Genomic DNA, 22,055 nt, shown 5'->3' on the forward strand with positions numbered 1-22,055 from the left:
CTGAATGTCTTGTAATCACTCAGGGAAAATAATTCATGCATGCTTCTTTCTGGTCACTGTCTTGTTTTCATGCGTCACTGATTACCGAACAATTTGGACTGAAATAGAGGTGGTCAACTGTTTCATACGAAGTAGATTTGATGTTTTTCTGATTTTAAAATCCAACAGTTCTCTTCAAGTTGGTCAATTGTTGCAGATACAGTAGCTGCTATCCAGTTCTTCTGTTATAATTGTTTGTTTGTCCTGTCTTTAGTTACTTTTTATTGATCAGTATTGCCAGGAACAAACTTCTGAACATAAGGAAATACTCTTTTCTGATTCTTGAACATTCTAACATTTTATTTGAAAATTTAGTTGGCGGTGGAGTGATCCTGCACATTAAATGCCACACCTAACACAGAAACAATTGTTACACAACTTTAAAGGATCCATATTGTTCTGTTCCCAGTGCAGTTTCGGCCTGTCTGGTGACTGTCTGGTTCATTTTCTCTCTACATGCAAAAACTAAATTCTGCCAAGAATGTAGTAAGGGGGCGTTAAAAAGAAGGACCAGTGAAGCAGAGTTGGAAGTACAGGCCTACTTTACACTGATTAGAGTGTCACTGAAGCTTCAGCAAATCTTTCTGACTTGACAAAGCTGTTTGAGTTTCAATCCATGTTTTGTCATTATTGAATTATTAACCCACTTGTTCTCACAGAAATTGATGTAGGAAGTCACAGAATCAGTGATGTCACCTAGATCAGGGGTCACCAGATTTGGTCCTGGAGGGCCGGTGTTCTGCAGAGTTTAGCTCCAATTAAATTAAACACATTTGAAGCAGCTAATCAAGGTCTTACTAGGTATACTTGAAACTAGAGCTGCACGATTAATTGCTAAAAGATCGCGATCTCGATTCAAACACCCACGTGATCTCATTTCTATATAACAATGATTCGCCTGTGTCTATTAAAGCTTTGAAAAAGTCTTACCGGAAGATTCAACTCTGGGTTTGTGCTGCTAGAAAGTTAAGAAACAGCTTCACAAACAGTCTTTTCATCTACACAGTATTATTTCTCTTTCACAGTCATTCATATTATCCCAGAAATACTAGGATGAAAGTTCATAGTTCAGATGGTTGCGATCAAAATAGAGAAAATCACCTTTTGTAAATAAATGCCGCTTCAAATAACGTTTGTGTTGATTGCATTGTTTCACCACTAGGTGGCAACAAGTGACTTAAAATATGTATTTGTCACTGAATCATTAATTCAAGAGATTCGTTGAAATTGCTGATTCATCCAGTAAAGTGTAGTATTTATGAGTGAGCATGCCAACATGCAGCGTTGTTGCTGGTCTCAGGTTCAGGCCCCGACTCGGGGACCTTTCCCAACCAACCCTCCCCTTTCTCTTGCTTTGCTTCCTGTCAGCTCTGATCTGTCCTATCATAATAAAGGCGAAAATTACAAAACAGGAAGACAAAACACCGCTTAATGTTTGGGTTCGGTATTCTGTCACGGTGGCTGCTATGACATGGAACGAGGAAACGTGAGATAAACTCCAACAAATGTTTTTAATAAGAACAATCCAACCAAGGATAAACACAGGGCAGACAGGAACAGGAACAGGGAGCACCAAACATGGACAAGGATGATGTACAATACCATACACTGAAGACAAGGAAACACAGGGCTTAAGAACACTAGGTAATTAATAAACACAGGTGGAACAGAATGAACATCATGAACTAATCAGGGAACATAATGGAAACAGGAAACAGGAAGGACCAAATAAGGGCATGAAGGAACACATGGGACAAACTAAGGCATGGAGAGCACATGGGGAGGGAAAACACAACAAAAACAAGAACACAAGTCTGAAAGCTTTAGCCTTAATGCACATCTGATATTTTTGTCCCATCTATTGTTATGGTTATCACTATGTCAGTGACTGCAATTTTGAAACTTTGCATGGCTGTTAACTGAAATGGAGACTGTTTTCAACTGGATGCTGCAACAATTTTTAACAGCTTTCAACACTGTGCAGCAAATCAGCAGATTAGAATGATTTCTGAAGGATCCCATGATAAAGAAGAGCAATGGCTACTGAAAATTCAGCTTTGCTGTCAGTTGAATACATTGCATTTTAAAATATATGGTCCCACTTTATATTAGGTGGCCTTAACTACTATGTACAGTATCTCACAGAAGTGAGTACACCCCTCACATTTTTGTAAATATTTTATTATATCTTTTCATGTGACAACACTGAAGAAATGACACTTTGCTACAATGTAAAGTAGTGAGTGTATTTAAATGTACACAATTTAAATGTACTTACATTTAAATTAATCATTTGATACAATGCACTTATTGTGCACATACATGTTTTACATTATACTTATATATTTTTAAAATACCTATATGTAGTTACATTTGTAATTAATTTCTGTAATTACATTTATAATTACACTGTTGACCTATCCCTTACACCATAACCTACCCTTAAACCTACCCATACCACCAAACCATATCCCACCACAATATCAGCAAAAGTGTACAAACTTTAATGTATTTGAAATGCATTTATTTCATGCTAAGTATACAAAAATTAATTTTCATATTTATGTACTTAATAAAATGTACATAAATGCAATTGTACTTTTAGTATACTACACTGGCATACTTAAAGTCTGCTAAATTGGAACAGCTAATTTTGTACTTAATGCACTTTAATTGTGCGGAAGTAGTGCTGAAGTACAATTAAAGATATGCTTAGTATATTTGATTGTGCTAAAGTGGAACTATTGCAAGTATACTTCAGGTTCACTTTAAATATTTTGCAGTTAAAGACTGATATTATTTAAAGATCATACAATTCTCTTCAAAAGTGACATTAAACTAATTTTAGACTTAATATTAAGAAATGTGCATTGTGCACAAGTAGTATGCTAAATAAAGTTTAATTATAATTTTTATAACAGTAAAGTCTCAAGTTATCTATCAGTAAATATGTTAATATATTTTAACTATACTTAGTATGAAGCAAATGTATTTTAAAAAATATTACTTTTTTACTAGGGTAATGCTAACTTACACATTGAATCAACTTAAAAGTCGAGTTGCAAAAAGTTGTTCAGGAAACCTAAACCGGGTGATACACCTAACCATTTATTTAAAATGGGCTATGAAGCACCAATGTGTTCTCCAGTTCAAGGAGACAGTCCAAAATCTAACCACCATACAAGCACAAAGTTCACTTCAAAAAGGAAAAAAAAAGAGGGGCCGACAGCTCTTGCCTCAAAAGGTTTTGTAGTAAAAACAGCACAAACCGAAAGTATAAGGCCAGTATATATTATCTTATATATACTTATCTTATAGTATTTATAAGAAATATATTATCTTGTATATCAAGCATAGATTTCATTCAATCATGCAAATTGTATTACTTATACACACACTTCCAGCAGGGGGAAGTCATTATGTTCATTACAGTTTTTCCCGATTGCTTACACACTAAAATTAAAAATAACACACAATTAGTGAAACCTGACACCCAAGGAGCAAAACTTCAGCCCAGATCTGTTCAACTATAAGCACATTCTCAGCCTCACACTTTTTGCAAAACACTACATACATTGTTTTGTAAGGCACTAAACACACCTCTCAATATTAGACACGGAAATCTAACATGTTGTCACTTCTTTGCCATTTTAAGGCACTGCTTTCCAAAATACTACACATATGATCAAAAACGGCTATCAGGTGTGCAGACACTTAGGTGCTTAACTGTAAACTCAACAATCAAGGGATAAGCACTATAAAAAGGCAACAGGTGAATTTTTGTCTTCAACAAAAATGAAAGGCAGTGGAGCAGGAAGAGGAATAAGGAGAAACATCTTTTGCCACAGGGACATTCAAAATAGCTCTGTGGCAAAAGATGTCCCGGGTCAACATGGTGGTAACATCACAATATATGCTGCAATCACACAGAATGGGGTCCTCCGTGGGGGCATGCCAAAATAGCTCCTTATAACACCGACCACATACTCATATTTTTAGACAGACTAAGTATTGGACAGACTAGGTATTAGACTAATGCAACCAGAAACTGGTTCCATTATTCCAGTACCTCCCACAACACTCTCCCTTCCTTTCCTTTTTCCCTTCTGCATGGCAGTGGAAGGTTTATGACCTCTGACCCTACGTTATACCTCTCATTCAAGCTGTGGAGGTAGGCCTTTGAACTAATAGATGCAGAGTCTGGGCAAGGATGAAGTCGCCATTCGAGAAGATTCTTCCCTTGCTATTTTGCGAGGGAGGACATTGCCCGTGATGTGGACGAAGTGGCCATATCCAGCTACATGAAGAGATGATGCTAAAGTGTTTTTTTTTTTAAGTTTATGTACTATACTTACAGTTTATGTACTATATTGTATTTAGAATATGTTCTGATTTTCAGCCTAATTGCAATGATGTACTGAAGGATTTTTATGTGGTGAGAAATAAATACTTTCATCAGTGTGCAACACTTGTCTCGTGTATTGTGTTTGGTCAATTCATGTTCTTTACAGTTTTTTTCAACTGCTTACACACAGAATCTTTACTTGTCACACAATTTCTGAAAGCTGACACTCAAACACCAGAACCACACACCAAATCTGCAAAACCATAAGCTGATTTTTGGCCTTTGACTCAGTTTTCAATTTCATAAAACACTTTTTGCAAAACACAACACACAATTTTCTATGTAACACAAAATTCTAACAGGAAGTATCTTGATTTTCTTTTTAAAACACAACCAATAAAAATGCCACACTAATTCATCAGTGCTTCACACTAACTCCTCACATGTGCAAACACTCTATTCTTTACTTAGCACCAACCAATCATGGCTTTAGAATAGGCCTTTGGCCTATTTATAGGTTTTGAACAATAGCTGCAAACAATGCAAACAGAGTAAGGGGTGTTGGAGGGAGAGCCAGAGGACGAGGCAGAGTTCGAGGAGGAGGAGATCAAAGCGGAGCAAGGGGAGGAAGAGGATGAGTCGGATGGGGAAGGTGACGAAGAACAGGGACAAGAAGAGTGGTCTCTGATGAGATTAGGGCTACTGTCATTGATCATGTGCTCAACCACGGTTTAATGATGAGAGAGGCTGGACAGACAGTCCAGCCTAATTAGAGTCGATTTACAGTGGCGGGCATAATTCAAACCTCAAGAAACGAGAACAGGTATGTACAATCTACTATAATGTAGACATGTTCTAATGTACCCATAATAGCTATTTCAGCATAACATAAGGTATACTATAAAACATATATTTTAGCATTTATTTACTGCAGTGCATTGCATGATTGGTCACAGTCTGGTGGGTTATCATACAGCACAAAAGTACAGCTGACTGTAAGAAGACATTCTGACTATATTGTATAAAATAATATATTATACTGCAATTTGTTACAGTTTCACCTTTTTCAAAATTATGTTTCTGTCCATCTACAGATGGTTGATGTATTTCTTTTCTTTCGTACTGTGTGTAATACTGTATTCACAACCACAAATGCTTACAGTAAAAAAAATATATATAAATAAATAAAATAAATAAATAGTTTGGTTTCAATCTTGCTTTTGTGATTACCGTGAACTTTGCAACAACTCTCTGCCAATTACTTTTAATCTTGTACAGAAATGTACATAGGAGCTCATGAAAGGAGCTTTAGGTTTTGAATTACTGTGCGTATATGACATATCCAAAATATATTTTTGATAAAAATTCAGCTTTGCATCAAAGAAATAAACTTTTTAAATATATTAAAATAGAAAAGTTATTTTAAAGTACAATACTGTTTCACAGTATTACTGTTTTTTTTTGGTTAAAATAATTCAGCCTTGGTGAGTAGAAGAAACTTCTTTAAAAACCATTAAATAACTTACTGATCCCAAATCTTTTAACACCAATGTATATATTTTTTCCACACAATATAAAGTCAAATGTAAAGAACTATCCTGTCCATATCTACAAGCATCACACTAGGGCTACTAAATTGTATTGTCATACTCACAATGAATTCCTAAAACTGTTGCAGAAAACTACAGATAATCTTTGAAATAATGGAAAAGTAACGTTTATTTTGAATCATTACCCACACACGCTCATTAATAAACTTACAGTTATACTGACCGCTTCTTCTTTGCTCAGTGCTGTTCAGTTATAATCTTTCTCTGAAAATGGGTAAATTACTCCTTTAGCATTATACCATATGGAAGAGTCCTTATGAAATGCAAAGAGCAGCCCACAGCAATAAAGTTCAAAGTGCAAAGTTAATTTACATCATAGACTATGTGGCAGAACAGACGTTTTTAAAATGCACACTTTTACTCATCTGTAACTTTGCTAGTGAGGATTATTCTACAGAGAATAATTTCTACTATTTCAAAACTGTGACTATCTGCACACTATAGCTTACTATAAAGCAACATAACTACTGATTAAAGAGTAATTTGGCTCAGCGCCCATTTAACTGTTTGTTATCAGTATCTGGACTGTGACCTTGAGAGAAAGCAATGAGGGAATGAGATCACATGAGGCAATACATAAACTCAAAAGGAGTTCAGTCTGTTGAATATCGTGAACATGCTGCATGCAAAGGCAAACGTCTCAGTAATAAATTATTAGATCATACACACCTACAGCAACCTATAGATTTATCATATTATTAAAGACAGACAAGATTGTGTAATGGTTGTGATGTTTAAAATGTTCAGTGAATGAAGTTTGTGAACAATGTATTTCTGCATTATTTTATCTACATTGTATATAGGCCTATAGAATAAGATTTAGGCCTGGTTTCACAGACAGGGCTTAGACTAAACCAGGATTAGGCCATAGTTCAATTAGGAGTTTTAAGTAATTTTATAAACGTGCCTTAGAAATAAAAAACATTACTGGTGTGCATCTTGAGACAAAACAAGGCCACTGATATATTTTGAGATCAGTCGGTGCAAGTTTCTTACAGTTTAAACAGCTCAGACTTATATTTTAGTCTGGGACTAGGCTTAAGCCTTGTCTGTGAAACCGTGGGAAAGAGAACCCAATGAAACTCCAATGTCTTTGGGTTATTTCAATATTACCTGTTCACTTCTAGAGGGTGCTCCAGGCTGGATGTGAGTTGCTGAGAAGGAGAGTCATGAATAAAAAAATGCTGTTGCCGCTATCCTGGTGTTTTATGTGTTCCTAAAACAACAATAGATATGATCAGAGTTATAAGAGCATAGTGATGCAAACATAACTGAAAAAAATAAAATAAAATACTGCATGCATTGTTTGATTGTCTTCACATGCAACGCTTGTAATTTACACCCCAAAAATAAAAAAAAGTTTCTAAAATATTTTTGATGGTTTCATCCAAAGACATCCATAGATTAATTAATTGAAATGTAAAATAAAACTGATTTCCTTGTAACGTCAGAGAGATCAAATCATTCTTCAAGGTGGTGGGGTGGGGATGGCGGAACATAATAGAGCTAAACAGAAAACATGTGAAAAATACTTTTTTCTCAGGAAATGTATAAAGCCTTTCAGGAAAAATATGCATAGACAGTGTAGGAATTCAATATTTATTACTTCATTATATGTATGACAACATTTGTAATGACACATTTGAATGCAATTTCAATGAAAAACAAGCATTTAAAAATATACATATATTTAATATTTCCTTCCCATTACACATTTAAAAGAATAAAAACAATCAAATATTTTTTTTTATGTAAGTGATCTAATTCATATGTGTCACTCAGCTTTCCTTTTTCTGCAGCACTTGACACACAGGTATCTAACTGTGAAAAATACGGAGAGAGCGAATATCAAAACAACTGCGAACAATAATAGGAGTACCAAGGAAGTTTGTAGGATTCTTCGTGTCTCATTACAAACTCAATCCAGAAGAGTGCGCTGTCTAAAGGTTTAACTGGTGTGTCTTTGTGCAGATGAGACAGTCTCTGCATATTCAGCCTGTAGGATGGATCACTGATTAATTCCTGTATGGCCGCATGCAATGTGTTTTGATCTAAAGTTGCAATGAAAATGATCTTGGCTCCTCCCCTATTTTGTAATCGAAGAAGATTGTCATACTAGTCAAAAAACAGTGGAACTCTTTCCAGTGTATCTCCAAATAACCTTTTGAGGGAGCTGAGCAAAATCAGCTGCTATTTCTGCTGTTATCTCATCTGGTAAGACACTGATAAATGACCCTAAATACATGATAATGACTCCATGCTCTCCAGAACTTTGCACGAAGTCTTCAAGGTCATGTGGAAGGGCCTTCGCAGGTTTGCCCTCTGCACGTCAATAACTGTCTGGTTCAGCTCTGCTACCAAATCTGACCTCAGAAGACTATGGAGGGTAGTCCGAACTGCTGAGCGAATCATTGGTACAACCCTCCCCACTCTCCAAGAACTGTACTCATCCAGAGTGAGAAAAAGGGCTGGTAAAATCACTCTGGACCCCTCACATCCAGCACACAACCTCTTTGAACTGTTACCGTCTGGTCGACGTTACAGAGCTCTGAGCACCAGAACGACCAGACACAGGAACAGTTTCAATCCATCTCATGAACACTTGACAATAAACGCGGAACACACAACAATTTTTCTTCATTTCAAATTTGCACATACCAGTCCTGTACACACATAATTGTCTATATTATATATTGTGTTTTTGCTGTTTTGTACATTGCCTATTTGTATATTATTCCTTTATTGGTCCCACTTTATATTAGGTGGCCTTAACTACTATGTACTTACATTTTAATTAATCATTTGATACAATGCACTTATTATGTACATACATGTTTTTACATTGTACTTATATTTTTTAAATACCTAAATGTAGTTACATCTGTAATTAATGTCAGTAATTACATTTATAATTACTCTGTTGACCCATCCCTTACACCTTAACCCACCCTTAAACCTACCCATACCACCAAACCTGTCCCTGACCTTACCCATATCCCACCCCAATAGCAGCAAAAGTGTTTTGCGATACAATAAGTACTTTGTACTTATTTTTTGATGTAAGTGCATAGTTGTTAAGGCCACCTAATATAAAGTGTGACCCCTTTATTATCTGTGTCCTGTCCTGTTGCTGTATTTCTGTTGCACTGTGGAGCTTCTGTCACTATAAAACAAATTCCTTGTATGTGTAAACGCACTTGACCAATAAAGCTCATTCTGATTCTGATTCTGAAAAATATTTGTCACAAAGTGCTTGGTACTGCGGCACATTAAAATGGGTGTACAGAATGTGCATTAGAAAATAGAAATAAACATATTTTACTCTTTGAAAAAAATTCATTTTGTTTTTAGATCCTGTGATAGGGATGTAGGGCAGTGGTGAAGGAGCAATGTCAAAGTGTCCTTCTCCAGTAGCACTCCATCTCAGATTATATACCATGGGTAACTTGAGTTCATGAGCCAGGAGAATTCCTGCACCCCACACCGGATCAGTGAGCACCAGATCATACTGCTTTTCCTTCAGTGTCGTCAAAATGTCCTTATTTTCAAATATGTTTATTATAAGCTGACATATCATTTCATGGGTTTTATAAATGACATGAATCACATCCAAAATGCAGCCATACATCACTTAGCCAGTTCTTCTTTCCTCTTTCATAGTCTATTATTTTGTTGAGCATGTCTTCTACAAATTATTCATCCATTCCTTTGGTGTTAGGTATGGTCATAGAGCTGTAATATGTTGAGTTCTCCTTTATGAACCAGCTGTTGTATGTGCGTATTACATCAACGCTGTGTCCTTGATCATGTAAAGCCTTGATAAGGACTTCCATGTTCACCCAGACTTCCCTCCAAAGGTACCACCAAGATTTTGCCACCCTCACAGAGAGAACCAAAACAGATTACAACTGTTATCCAGAGCGAGAAACTGTGTTTTTAGAAAATGTGTCATCTTGCTTGTAAGTGACAAAATAATTGGATAACTTCAAATTGGATAATATTAGTATATGTTCTCAACACTGTGCAATACTGTATAGTCAATGGAACTAAGAAAGAGACAGTTCATACAATTTATACTTTTTAAATAACCTATTAAACAAATTGTGATTTGGAGAACATGCCGTAATATTTTCAGTTCCATTTATTTGTCTCATCTCAAGTTTACACCCACATGGTGAGACTCAAGAATATTCAAGATGTCCAGCTGAGTGGAACCAAAGATCTCAGGACAACACTTTAGGTTTTTACCAATGCAAATGCACAAAAAATTATAATAATAAAAGCAAAAATAATTTTTGTTACCTCATCAATGGATAACTGCCATTTTCACTCCCTTTATTACTTTTTACATTCTCTAAATTGTGACTAACAAAATTATTATTTGAATAAATGACATCTAACTGTTTCCCCCCCTAGGCTAACTAAATTTTTATGTAAAACATCACCATTGGGTCCAAACTAACCCTCAGGGTATTGTAAGAGATCATACAAATTCACCACCAAAGTTTTGGTGCTTTTCCATTTGGTGCTTTTACTATTACTCATAATGCTTTGCATATTCTTTTGGAGGTTATGGTCAAGACTTCCTATTCATAGATTGATCCGACCCAGTCAGCTCTGAAAATGTTGTTGTGATTTTAGTAAGATTTTATTGTATTTTTTTAATGTACTTATAAAGAACATCCTCATAAAGTCCAGTACCACTACCTACCAGTGTCACATGCGAGCTACTAAATTATAGCAAAGAAAAACTGAAAAACAAAAGAGTCTTGAAACTTGCTGAACACTACAGATCCATCAAATAATGCAAATCTCACATTAATAAATATCCTCTCAAAAGTTATAGGCTATTCAAAATGCAGTGAGTAGCCAACAGCAAGACAGTTCAAAGAGCAAAGTTTGTTTGTAACATTAACTTTATGACACAGATGTCACTTTTATACATATACAAAGTTGTTAGTGATATCAGATCTACAGAGAACTAGCCTAGTTGTACTTTTTAACAATATGACCGCATGCACAAAAAAAACAACAACTCATTTGTAATTCTGTATCAGCATGGACTGTTATCTTGAGAAAGAACAATGAGAGAATAACAGTTCACTTGCGGGAATGCATGAATTTAAAACAAATTTAATCTGTTGAATTTTGTGAACACATACTGAATGCCACACGCACAGGTAAAAGTTTCAGTAATAAGTCTGTACGATTAGATCAAACACAGGCAGAAAGCACACCAGCCCAAGCCGTTAAAATACAGAGTTGCTACAGTCCAATAGATTTCCACTGGAATCAGATAATGCAGAAGTAATGTTATTTCCAAACACCGCTGCGTCTGAACTCTGAAAAATACTGCCTCTGCAGGCAGCGTACGGAAGGCAATGAGGCCTGTTTATCTCATCAAACAACTGATTCCACATTTTGAGTGCATTTCAAGCGATAATTTTTTAGTGTAGTAATTAATTAAAGAAATTACGTTTTTTTTTCTTCACAATTAACACATTAACTGACCTCTCATTAATCTAGTCAGTATAGTGGTATTTTTGTAAATGTTTTTGTAAATGTTTATGAGACTTTAATTGCACACATTTTTTGTTGTTGTTGCATTTTTTATTTTGGCTCTGTCCTTCCCACGTTAGATTTGAAATAAAATTATAAGTTTAAACAGCTTTAAACTTTCAGCTTTAGGATGTATTATGAGGATATTATTTGTTAATCAAACTATATTAAAAAAGCAAACAAAATTCTAAATATTTATTTAGGTTTATAGAGGCTTGTTCAGATCATTATTGGTCTTCAGTCTTTGAACAGATTTGGTAAGGTGAGAGACATACATGATAATACAGTGCCGGTTTCTCCTACTGGAAGAGGGCTTGAGAATCATTCAGAGAGCATGGACAAAGTAGCATTTATACGGCGTTCATGACATGCTGAAAGAGCTTATATTACAGAGTTAGCTGTAGGCTGCACCATACTATGCTACCTGTCTCACTCAGAGCAAAATGAAATGATTGCATGCATTTCAGAAGAGGTTACAAAAAAAAAAAAAAAAAAACATAAAACGAAGAATTTTAAATATGTATTCTGTGAAATTTGTGCAAATTTATGGAAAATTAACACAATACCAGAAGCCACTATCTTGAGTATTTATTCATTTTTCATCTCTAGTTAATCACCAAAAGTTAACTGATTTTCGAAATAATCTTGGACTGCTATCAGCTGAGATGGTGCAGCTGTCAACATCATGTTGAGTATGTCAGATGAAGTCTGTCATTGCTGTAACTGACAGCTTCTATGCTATCCTGCAGTGTCTTGACATAATTTCAACACCAGTGAATGTAGGCCTCTGGTCCAGACGCAAGTTTAACACTGTCTACATGCTGCTGATGTTTTGTAAACTTCTTTCCATCACTGAAGGCCTCCATAATTACCTGCAGTGGGATACTGCAGACGTGGGACAAGCAGTTCAGTACAAAACAGCAGGCAACAACTCAACAACAGAGTGCTGCAGAGCCTTGTCTGAGGCGAATTGTTGGTTTAAGATGAAAACAGAAGAAGCTGGACGATTATGTGGTGGAGTGGAATGTAGGTCCTAAATGCTGTCTCCTCCACACAGTTATCTAGTCTCTTGCGTTTCTTGTGTTTCTGTTCTACATTATAGGACAGCCTGAGAAATCAGTTCCTCAGATGACCTCAGGTGTACATTACAGGCTTACTGCTCTTGCTTTGACTGAATGATGCAAGAGATGGACAATCATTTCTAAGGAGTAAGAGCAGATATTATTAAGGGCATTCAAGCCTGCCATCTAGCAACAGACACCTTTCCTGATAATGAATATCTCAGGATTCATCTATAATTTCTTTCATAAAATGGTTGCTCATGGTGACAAAAACCTCTTGAAAAGAAGGAAGGAGAAGGAAGTAGTTTATGACATAGTCAAACTGCTAAATAATAGCATGTTCCCCATGCTGAATGTAGCATTTCAAGTAGCACTAAGAATAGCAATAGTTGTTGCAGATGTGAATGTGTTCTTTTAGTGCCGTCGACTGCTTAAATGCAATGGAACAAGACAGGCCTCACCTTGCGGTGATGTGGAGAATTTGGCTTCTGTTTACCATGAGGTGATATAGATTTCAAAATGATTTCTTGCAAGACAAAGTCTTATACTACCACCATCAAAGCCACAGAGAATCAGATTCAGACAGAAATGTGAAGCAATGGGGGAGAAAAGCTAAAAACACTTTACAATAATGTTTTATTTGTTAACCTTGGTTACTGAGTTAGCAGTGAGCTAGAACATTATTTCACAACATTTATTCTTTGAAAATTTATCAAAATACTATTATTCATTGTTTGCTCATTAGTTTGTAATATATGTAAAAATGAACACTAAAATTGAACACTAATACTAATAGTCACATTCAAAGAGGAGAAAAGTGTAAAGGGATTGCAAGTGTTAGGATTGAGTGTGGTGGTTTGGGTGGTTTTTTTTCTCTCTGTGGCAGGTTCTGTGATTGGGGCGTGACTGGAGCACACCTAATGCTCATCATGGCTGTTATTTAAACCTGGTGCGAGAGTTCATCGGCGCTGCTGCTCCCCTGTTGCTCGAGCAGTTTGACAGAGCCGTGCTCCGATTTTGTGGCATTATGTTTTGTTTCGAATCCATTCACTTCCGCTGACCACACTTCACTTTGTGCATTCACTCATCTGCATTTCATACTGATTGATATTACTGATACTGACTTTGAGACTGTTCATTTTGGTTAGTTTTTGTTGTAATAAATGTTATACTTGAAATTATCCCGCTGTGTCATCTCCCTTTTATGTTACATCTTTGAGCCAGTTGTATCACAAGAGAAAGGGGAGGAGAAAGGAGAAATAAGTGGATAAAATGTGGACAAATGGAGCACATATTATATAGAAATGGATATAAGAAGAAAAAAAAAAGATGTTAGATTAAACAAGAATCCAGAAATATGTGCAATTTCACATGCACACATCACTCCACAAACGCAAACAGCAAATTATTTAATATTTAACAGACACATTTGTTTGAATTAAATTTTTTTTCTCCCTAAAAGCACTCTGCATTTGAATCATCTCCACATGCATCATGTTTCTGTCTCCCTCTGGTGGTGTGATGCTTTCCTAGTGGTCTTGGCCATGTTGGTCATGTAAGGGCATGTTCCAACTCTTACATTTTTTGGTCAGACTTACCTTTGAGAGTCATTTTGCCATGCCTTTGCCCTACATCTCATCTACAGACTTGAAGTTGGGATACATACAGACAGTCTTTCTTATTTGGAGATGACCGAGGACATCTTCAGGGTGAGTTCAGCCCTGATTTTACATCATGCATGTGACGCTTCTATTTTTTGCTTGATTAGTTATTTTGTATGAACCACATTGAGCTATGATTGTATGAATGCGTTGGGTGAGGACTATTTTGCTACCAATGGGCCTTTCCTTTATCTCTCTTCACCAGAGGCTGACTGGGATGAAATTCTCTTTTTATAGGCCCTTGTAAACAAATAAAGGAGGCTGAGTTTAGTAGTCATGAGGGCTCTGTAACATTTGCCAATTTATATGTCAGATCATCTGTCAGTTTAGACAGCATTTTACAGCATGTTTCATATTACTCTGCAATTATCAGAGTGACATGAAAAACAACGCTCTTTTATATACATATAAACTAACAGATCACTGCAACATTACTTCACCAACAAAAATGAGGTGTCATTGTTTCTCTTATAGACAAAGACTGTGGGAGTGACCTACCACAATAGATGTTTGAAACTGATGCTCATGTCAAATTACATTAATTGTTATTTTTCAAAAAGGTAAAAGGAGATGTAATTAAATTCCTTCAGTTCGGCTCACTGAAAATCTTTCAGTTTTACAATAATTGCTCTCAATGATCTCAAAAACACCTATAAACTTGGAGTCAAAAGTTTGGAGCAATTAAGATTTTTGAAGGAACTCTCATACCAAACCTGAATTAATTTAATCAAAATACTGTGAATATAATAATATGTGACCCTGGACCACAAAACCAGTCATATGGGTAAATGTTTCAAAACTGAGATTTAAACACCATCTTTATACATATCAAAATTAAGTTTTGATATATTTACAGTAGGAAATTTACAAAATATCTTCATGGAACATGATCTTTAATTAATGTCCTAATGATTTTTGGCATAAAAGAAAAATCTATAATTTTGACCCATACAATGTATTTTTAGCTATTGCTAAAAACATACTCCAGCGACTTAAGACTGGTTTTGTGGTCCAGGGTCACATATTGTGAAATAGCATTACAATTTTTAAATAACTGTTCCAAGTTATCCAACGAAATATATTTTAAAATGCAATGTATTCAACTGACGGCAAAGCTGAATTTTCAGTAGCCATTGCTCTTCATTATCACAGGATCCTTCAGAAATCATAATCTGCTGATTTGCTGCACAATGTTGAAAGCTGTTAAAAACTGTTGAAGCATCCAGTTGAAATTAATTTTTTTATTTTTTTATTTTTGTGGGAACCATGGCTTTAAAAGTAAAAAGCATTTATATGACATCCAAATCTTTTATAGCATTTTAAATATCTTTATTGTCACTTTTGATAATTTTTTTCTTAATAAAACTATTGATTTCTTTTGAAAAATAAAAACCTACTATGCCCTTTTGAATAGTCTCAACTGTTTTCAAGATTAAATAATTAGAAATGTTTCTTGAGCAGCAAATCGGCATATTAGAATGATTTCTGAAGGTTCGTGGGACACTGAAGACTTGAGAAATGATGTTGAAAATTCAGCTTTGCATCACAGGAATAAATTAAAATATAAAATATAGAAATAGAAATAAAATAGAAAGCTGTTATTTTACTGTGTAAAAAAATCTTTGATTTTTTTTTCTTTATTTGCAACCATGCATTTATTTAAGTTGCAGTAATATGTATTCTGAAATTTCTTTTTAGAATGTAGTGGTAAATCAAATCATCCCACAAGATGGGTTTGTAACAACTGAAAATAATGTGACATTTGCGTGACACTCAGTGGTGATGATCACTAAGCCAAGTGACCAACCCAAAAAAATTCAAATAAAAAACAAAAACCCCACTCATATGCGACCTGCAGATGGCAGTATAGACCCACTAATGGAAAACCAAGCCCTTCATCCCATCTCTGTCCTCAAGTCTCCAATCCTCATCACCACCCTCCATCATATTTTGCATGTAACATTTTATCAGCTTAATTTTAGTTTTATTTTTATCTTTTGTTCTTCATAATAGAGAACTGTGCTTCTTTACACTGATACCTTATATTGCTTAATGTAAAAAAGAAAGTCGACCACTAGAAAAACTCAGTTCCTGTAAACTGATTTATAAGCATATACATTGTTTATTATAGATACTATATACCAGAATATCCTGAAGGATTTAGCAGTCAGCCCTTGTGAGCTTTGTGTGTGAGAGACTGAAGTGTGCAGTGGAGCTGAAAAAGCCCAGTGTGGTTTATGAGAGTGAGAGGGAATACAGGAACAGACCCTTTCAAATTTCATCCTTCAACGCCACACTCTCCATCTCCAAACGCTTGTGTGTATTCATTGTTTTAATGTGGACCATAAAGAGTTAATCCCAATAACATAGGCATATCATAAATTCCTACGTAAACAAGAAATGTGAATAAAAGACAAAGTGCTGTTTTCTAGTTTCTGTGTTTGGTGACTGTACAGCATTATATATTTAAGTGTGTGACAAAGATGAGGTTCGCATGTGTTTGTGTGTGTTTGCATGCATGAGAACACGGGCGTAATGTGTGTTCCACCTGAGCACACAGAGAGAGAGGGGCAGTAATTACCTCGACACGGGGGTCGCCGTCTTTTCACACCTACACACACTCTTTTCAGCCCTTTCTCTATTATTCTGTGACAAGGTAAGAAGTGGTTCAGACCATGGGAGGCCTATTTAAAAAAAATACCCGCTCTGTAATTACCAGGAAGAGAAAACATTTGCTGCCCCATCTCTGAGTGACTTTCTCCTTCAATCATCCTCAGAACATTCTGCATAGGTTTTTGTAATTCTGTAATTAAATTTGGTATTCAGTGGGAGTTTATTAATAAATCTAAATTTTTAATGTGATTTTTATAGACAGAGACCATCATTCGTTTAATTCTACATTTATTTAATATTTTCACTGATTTTATTATTCTTTCAATTCGACCAAAAAGAGTGCAGTCCTCTAAGCTGAAATTACCACATATTACCATGCTTTCATTCTCCAGGATTCTACAGAGTTTTAGACCCAAAGCCGTGCAGAAAATGAGGGGAAAAAGATGAAGTGCATGGCAATGGTTTCCCTTTGAAACTCCAATCATTTGGAGATCCTGGCTGTGTCCCATGACTGAAAAATGCTGCATATAGATGTAGGAAGGCAACAAGGCATGCCTAAATCCAATGATTGCGTCACAGCATGTCCACTGAGATACCTTCATCTTATCAATTTTTAAAGGCAGCATAGATGTGTCCTCCTCTGCCTATGATATCCCACTTCTTCCACTTTTTATTTAATTTCTACAAAATTAGTGGAGGAAGCACCTTCGTATAAAAATGCTGCCTTACCTGATAGGGCAGCGAGAGAAAAAGTTGGCTGCATAAGCTTTCGGACGCAGCCGCAGTGTAATATTATTTAGGTTAAAGGTCATCAGATTTTCAAAGTTCACATGATTCGGCCTGCTCAAATCAGGCTTTATGGTCAAAGTTAGTTTTGGCTAGTCTCATGGGCCTATCACACTGAGTGTGAATCAAAACAATACACTCACCTAAAGGATTATTAGGAACACCTGTTCAATTTCTCATTAATGCAATTATCTAATCAACCAATCACATGGCAGTTGCTTCAATGCATTTAGGGGTGTGGTCCTGGTCAAGACAATCTCCTGAACTCCAAACTGAATGTCAGAATGGGAAAGAAAGGTGATTTAAGCAATTTTGAGCGTGGCATGGTTGTTGGTGCCAGACGGGCCGGTCTGAGTATTTCACAATCTGCTCAGTTACTGGGATTTTCAAGCACAACCATTTCTAGGGTTTACAAAGAATGGTGTAAAAAGGGAAAAACATCCAGTATGCGGCAGTCCTGTGAGCGAAAATGCCTTGTTGATGCTAGAGGTCAGAGGAGAATGGGCCGACTGATTCAAGGTGATAGAAGAGCAACTTTGACTGAAATAACCACTCGTTACAACCGAGGTATGCAGCAAAGCATTTGTGAAGCCACAACACGCACAACCTTGAGGCGGATGGGCTACAACAGCAGAAGACCCCACCGGGTACCACTCGTCTCCACTACAAATAGGAAAAAGAGGCTACAATTTGCACGAGCTCACCAAAATTGGACGGTTGAAGACTGGAAAAATGTTGCCTGGTCTGATGAGTCTCGATTTCTGTTGAGACATTCAGATGGTAGAGTCAGAATTTGGCGTAAACAGAATGAGAACATGGATCCATCATGCCTTGTTACCACTGTGCAGGCTGGTGGTGGTGGTGTAATGGTGTGGGGGATGTTTTCTTGGCACACTTTAGGCCCGTTAGTGCCAATTGGGCATCGTTTAAATGCCACGGCCTACCTGAGCATTGTTTCTGACCATGTCCATCCCTTTATGACCACCATGTACCCATCCTCTGATGGCTACTTCCAGCAGGATAATGCACCATGTCACAAAGCTCGAATCATTTCAAATTGGTTTCTTGAACATGACAATGAGTTCACTGTACTAAAATGGCCCCCATAGTCACCAGATCTCAACCCAATAGAGCATCTTTGGGATGTGGTGGAACGGGAGCTTTGTGCCCTGGAAGTGCATCCCACAAATCTCCATCAACTGCAAGATGCTATCCTATCAATATGGGCCAACATTTCTAAAGAATGCTTTCAGCACCTTGTTGAATCAATGCCACGTAGAATTAAGGCAGTTCTGAAGGCGAAAGGGGGTCAAACACAGTATTAGTATGGTGTTCCTAATAATCCTTTAGGTGAGTGTATATCTCTATGGAACTATTCACACGCCGCACGATTAATTTTTTCCCCATCACCCCAATAATGAAACGAGCCCCCTATTAGATTCAAGCTTTAGATCACGTGTCCAGAGGTGCTGCTGTTGCACAAAAGGCAGATTGGTGGATCTGTAGCATAGAAAGCTCTTTTAAAAACTAGTGTAAACAACACCAGAGAAATGTATTATATATAATATTTTATTCTTTATGCACAGCGTACTACATTGTTTGTTTTTCTAACAAGGCAAATAGAATGATAACATGTTCACCGCAAATCTATGGAACTCTCTGTGATATTCTCTTTCCTCAAGAATAGGGTGTACCCAATAATGCTGTCTTTTGCTTTTTAAATTTCTCATTTAGTAATACAAATACCAGCTGCTGGTAGAGAAATCCATTTTCTTTCTTAATCTGTGCTTCTTACAGGCCCGGTCCCAGAAATAAATCACTGAGGGTGCTTCTAAAATTAGTGATGTTGCTCTAGCTATAATGATAATCTATTTTGACATATACTTTTGACTTGTCCACTGTTATGGTTATCACTATACCAGTCATTGCTTTTTCTCAAGTGAGAAAAATGCGGCATTAATATGCAGATGTAATTTGAGTGGTGAGTGAATTCTGCCTACCTTAAACGCTTATGATTGACCATTGCATTCAAGAAATCAACACACGTCTGTGATTGGCTACATTGCTCAACACTGCAAAAACATGTTGTAAACAGAAACCTTTGATGCTACACAGGGCGCAAATATAAATATGCATTAGAGCGTTTGTCAAATATGTTTTGCCAATAGTCTATTTTTACAGCCTCAGTTGAGTGTCCTCTTTCACCAACATTTAAAGGTGCCATAGAATGCATTGATACAATATTTAAAATTGTTCTCTGATATCTACACAGAAGGTATGTGGCTTTGGTAAGGGCAAAAACTCTACAGAAATGGATTGCATGAACACTTTGATAGCAGCCTTCAGGTCATCTGCATTGTTGGGTCTGGTGTCTCTCATCTTCCTCTTGACAATACCCCATCGATTCTCTATGTGGTCGAATTGAGGCAGTAATTAAAGCAAAAGCCCCTACCAAGTATTGAGTACATATACAGTAAATTAACATACTTTCCAGAAGGCCAACAATTCACTAAAAATTTTGTTTTTATTGGTCTTATGAAGTATTCTAATTTGTTGAGATTTGTTGATGAATTGGTGGGTTTTTGTTAAATGTGAGCCTAAATCATCACAATTAAAAGAACCAAAGACTTAAACTACTTCAGTCTGTGCACTGAATTTATTTAATACACGAGTTTCACAATTTGAGTTGAATTACTGAAATAAATGAACTTTTCCACGACATTCTAATTTATTGAGATGCACCTGTATGTGAATGCGATTTTGGATGCGATTAATCGCAATTAATCATTTTACAGCACTAATATATATATGCTAAGAAAATATATCGTCCAGGCAATTTGCCATACTATTTTAATTGTACTTTGATTTAATGGCCCACTAATTTTAATCTTAAATACTTTAAATCTAACATAAAAGAGGAGACTGGGAGGCAGGTTGGGTTTTGGCTGAAGTCTAATGGCATTATCACAAACTAACTGATTAACTGGAAGCTATTTCTGTTTGTATTATTCATCTTCAAAGCCTCCTGAGGGTCCGTTACGCACACAAACTTTTAACAACCCTTAACCGCAGCGAGGGGGACTGAAACTCTCAATGTGCCTGTGTTTGGAGAGGAGACTCTCAGTGTTTTTGTATTTCTGAGTGTGAGTGTTTGCCGGTAGGAGGGTCTTTTGTTTCTCTGATTGAATTTAGCAAACACACAGCAGGTCTATCAGCATATGAACGGCCCAACAGCAGAGGTTACGCATAACAGAATGGAAGAGAGCCACGAAACCACAGAGTGCACACACTACATGCATCCACATGAATGCGTGCACATCTATGGGCACGGATGCAGGCCCTCATACACTTGCAGTGTTTACCCTGGACATCAGCCCAACACATCAGTGCTGTTATTGAATGCATTCACTGAATCCTTAAATTCATGAACTGCACCCAATGCACACCTCTGTTGTGTGTGTTGTTTAAAGACGAATGTTAAACACACACACACTGAGCATGCCACTAAGTCTTTTGTAGCATTTCCTTATGGAGCTGTCAGAATGATTAGAAGCTAAAGAGCAAGTATGAGACGATGGTAAAACTGTTATGTTTAGCAGCACTTTCACCAGAATACCTTATTATACCTCAAAACTTAACACCGTACACACACAAAAAGCACACACTTTTACACATTTCTTATTTATGTTTTTAAAACTAATGTAACAAACTGTAATATTGGTGTTTGCAAGAGTTGGAAACAGTTTCTGTTATGTTGGTATTTTACAGATTACTACTAGGTTAGTATGGCTGAAAGCATTCTTGAATATGGCTTTTTCATGGTGCATTTTATATTATATACTAGCTATGTGTGTTCTGAAATCAATTGAACCAATTAGCTTTTTATCTGTTATACACTGGGAATGGAAGAAACAAAGCTTTTCAATGCTCAGAATCAAATAAATCACTCGATCACAAAATTATTCACTGATTCAAAGTACTTGAAAGATCACAGACTGGCAGCACCTGCTGGTCAAAACTATGTAAATGCAATGAAAACTCAGTCCAAACATGCATCAGGACACCTTTTACAAACCAATTACAAATGTTTTTCATGTGTAATCTATGAAACTTAAACTACAAATAATAATTAGTTTTCTCTTTTTCATACGTAGTGCTTGTTTTGTGGGTTGTTAGGCAGGTCTTGGCAAACTAGATCAATTAGAATAAATTAAAAATCCATCTCCTTTTGTTTTATTCACCGATATGTTTTTAAAATGAACTAAATTAATCAACAAATGACCTCCATTGTACCTCCATCGTAAAACCATTACAAACATGTTCATGGGTTCACCAGATCAATGCTATCTAGCAGTGAACCATCTGATTTTGAAATGTTACA

The 22,055-nt window shown here is 36.3% G+C and overlaps 1 pseudogene across 1 annotated transcript; it reads right to left on the reverse strand.

Moving 5' to 3' along the window:
• Positions 1–7,768: 7,768 nt before the first annotated feature.
• Positions 7,769–12,419, reverse strand: LOC306842640 (UDP-glucuronosyltransferase 2B31-like; annotated as a pseudogene). Its single transcript has 3 exons — positions 12,325–12,419; positions 9,317–9,922; positions 7,769–8,314 (listed from the first exon to the last, which is right to left on the reverse strand). The product of its transcript is annotated as a UDP-glucuronosyltransferase 2B31-like (transcript).
• Between the last annotated feature and the right edge of the window lie 9,636 nt (positions 12,420–22,055).

The sequence above is a fragment of the Barbus barbus genome, assembly GCF_936440315.1.
Source record: "Barbus barbus genome assembly, chromosome: 23".
Taxonomy (NCBI): Eukaryota; Metazoa; Chordata; class Actinopteri; order Cypriniformes; family Cyprinidae; genus Barbus; species Barbus barbus.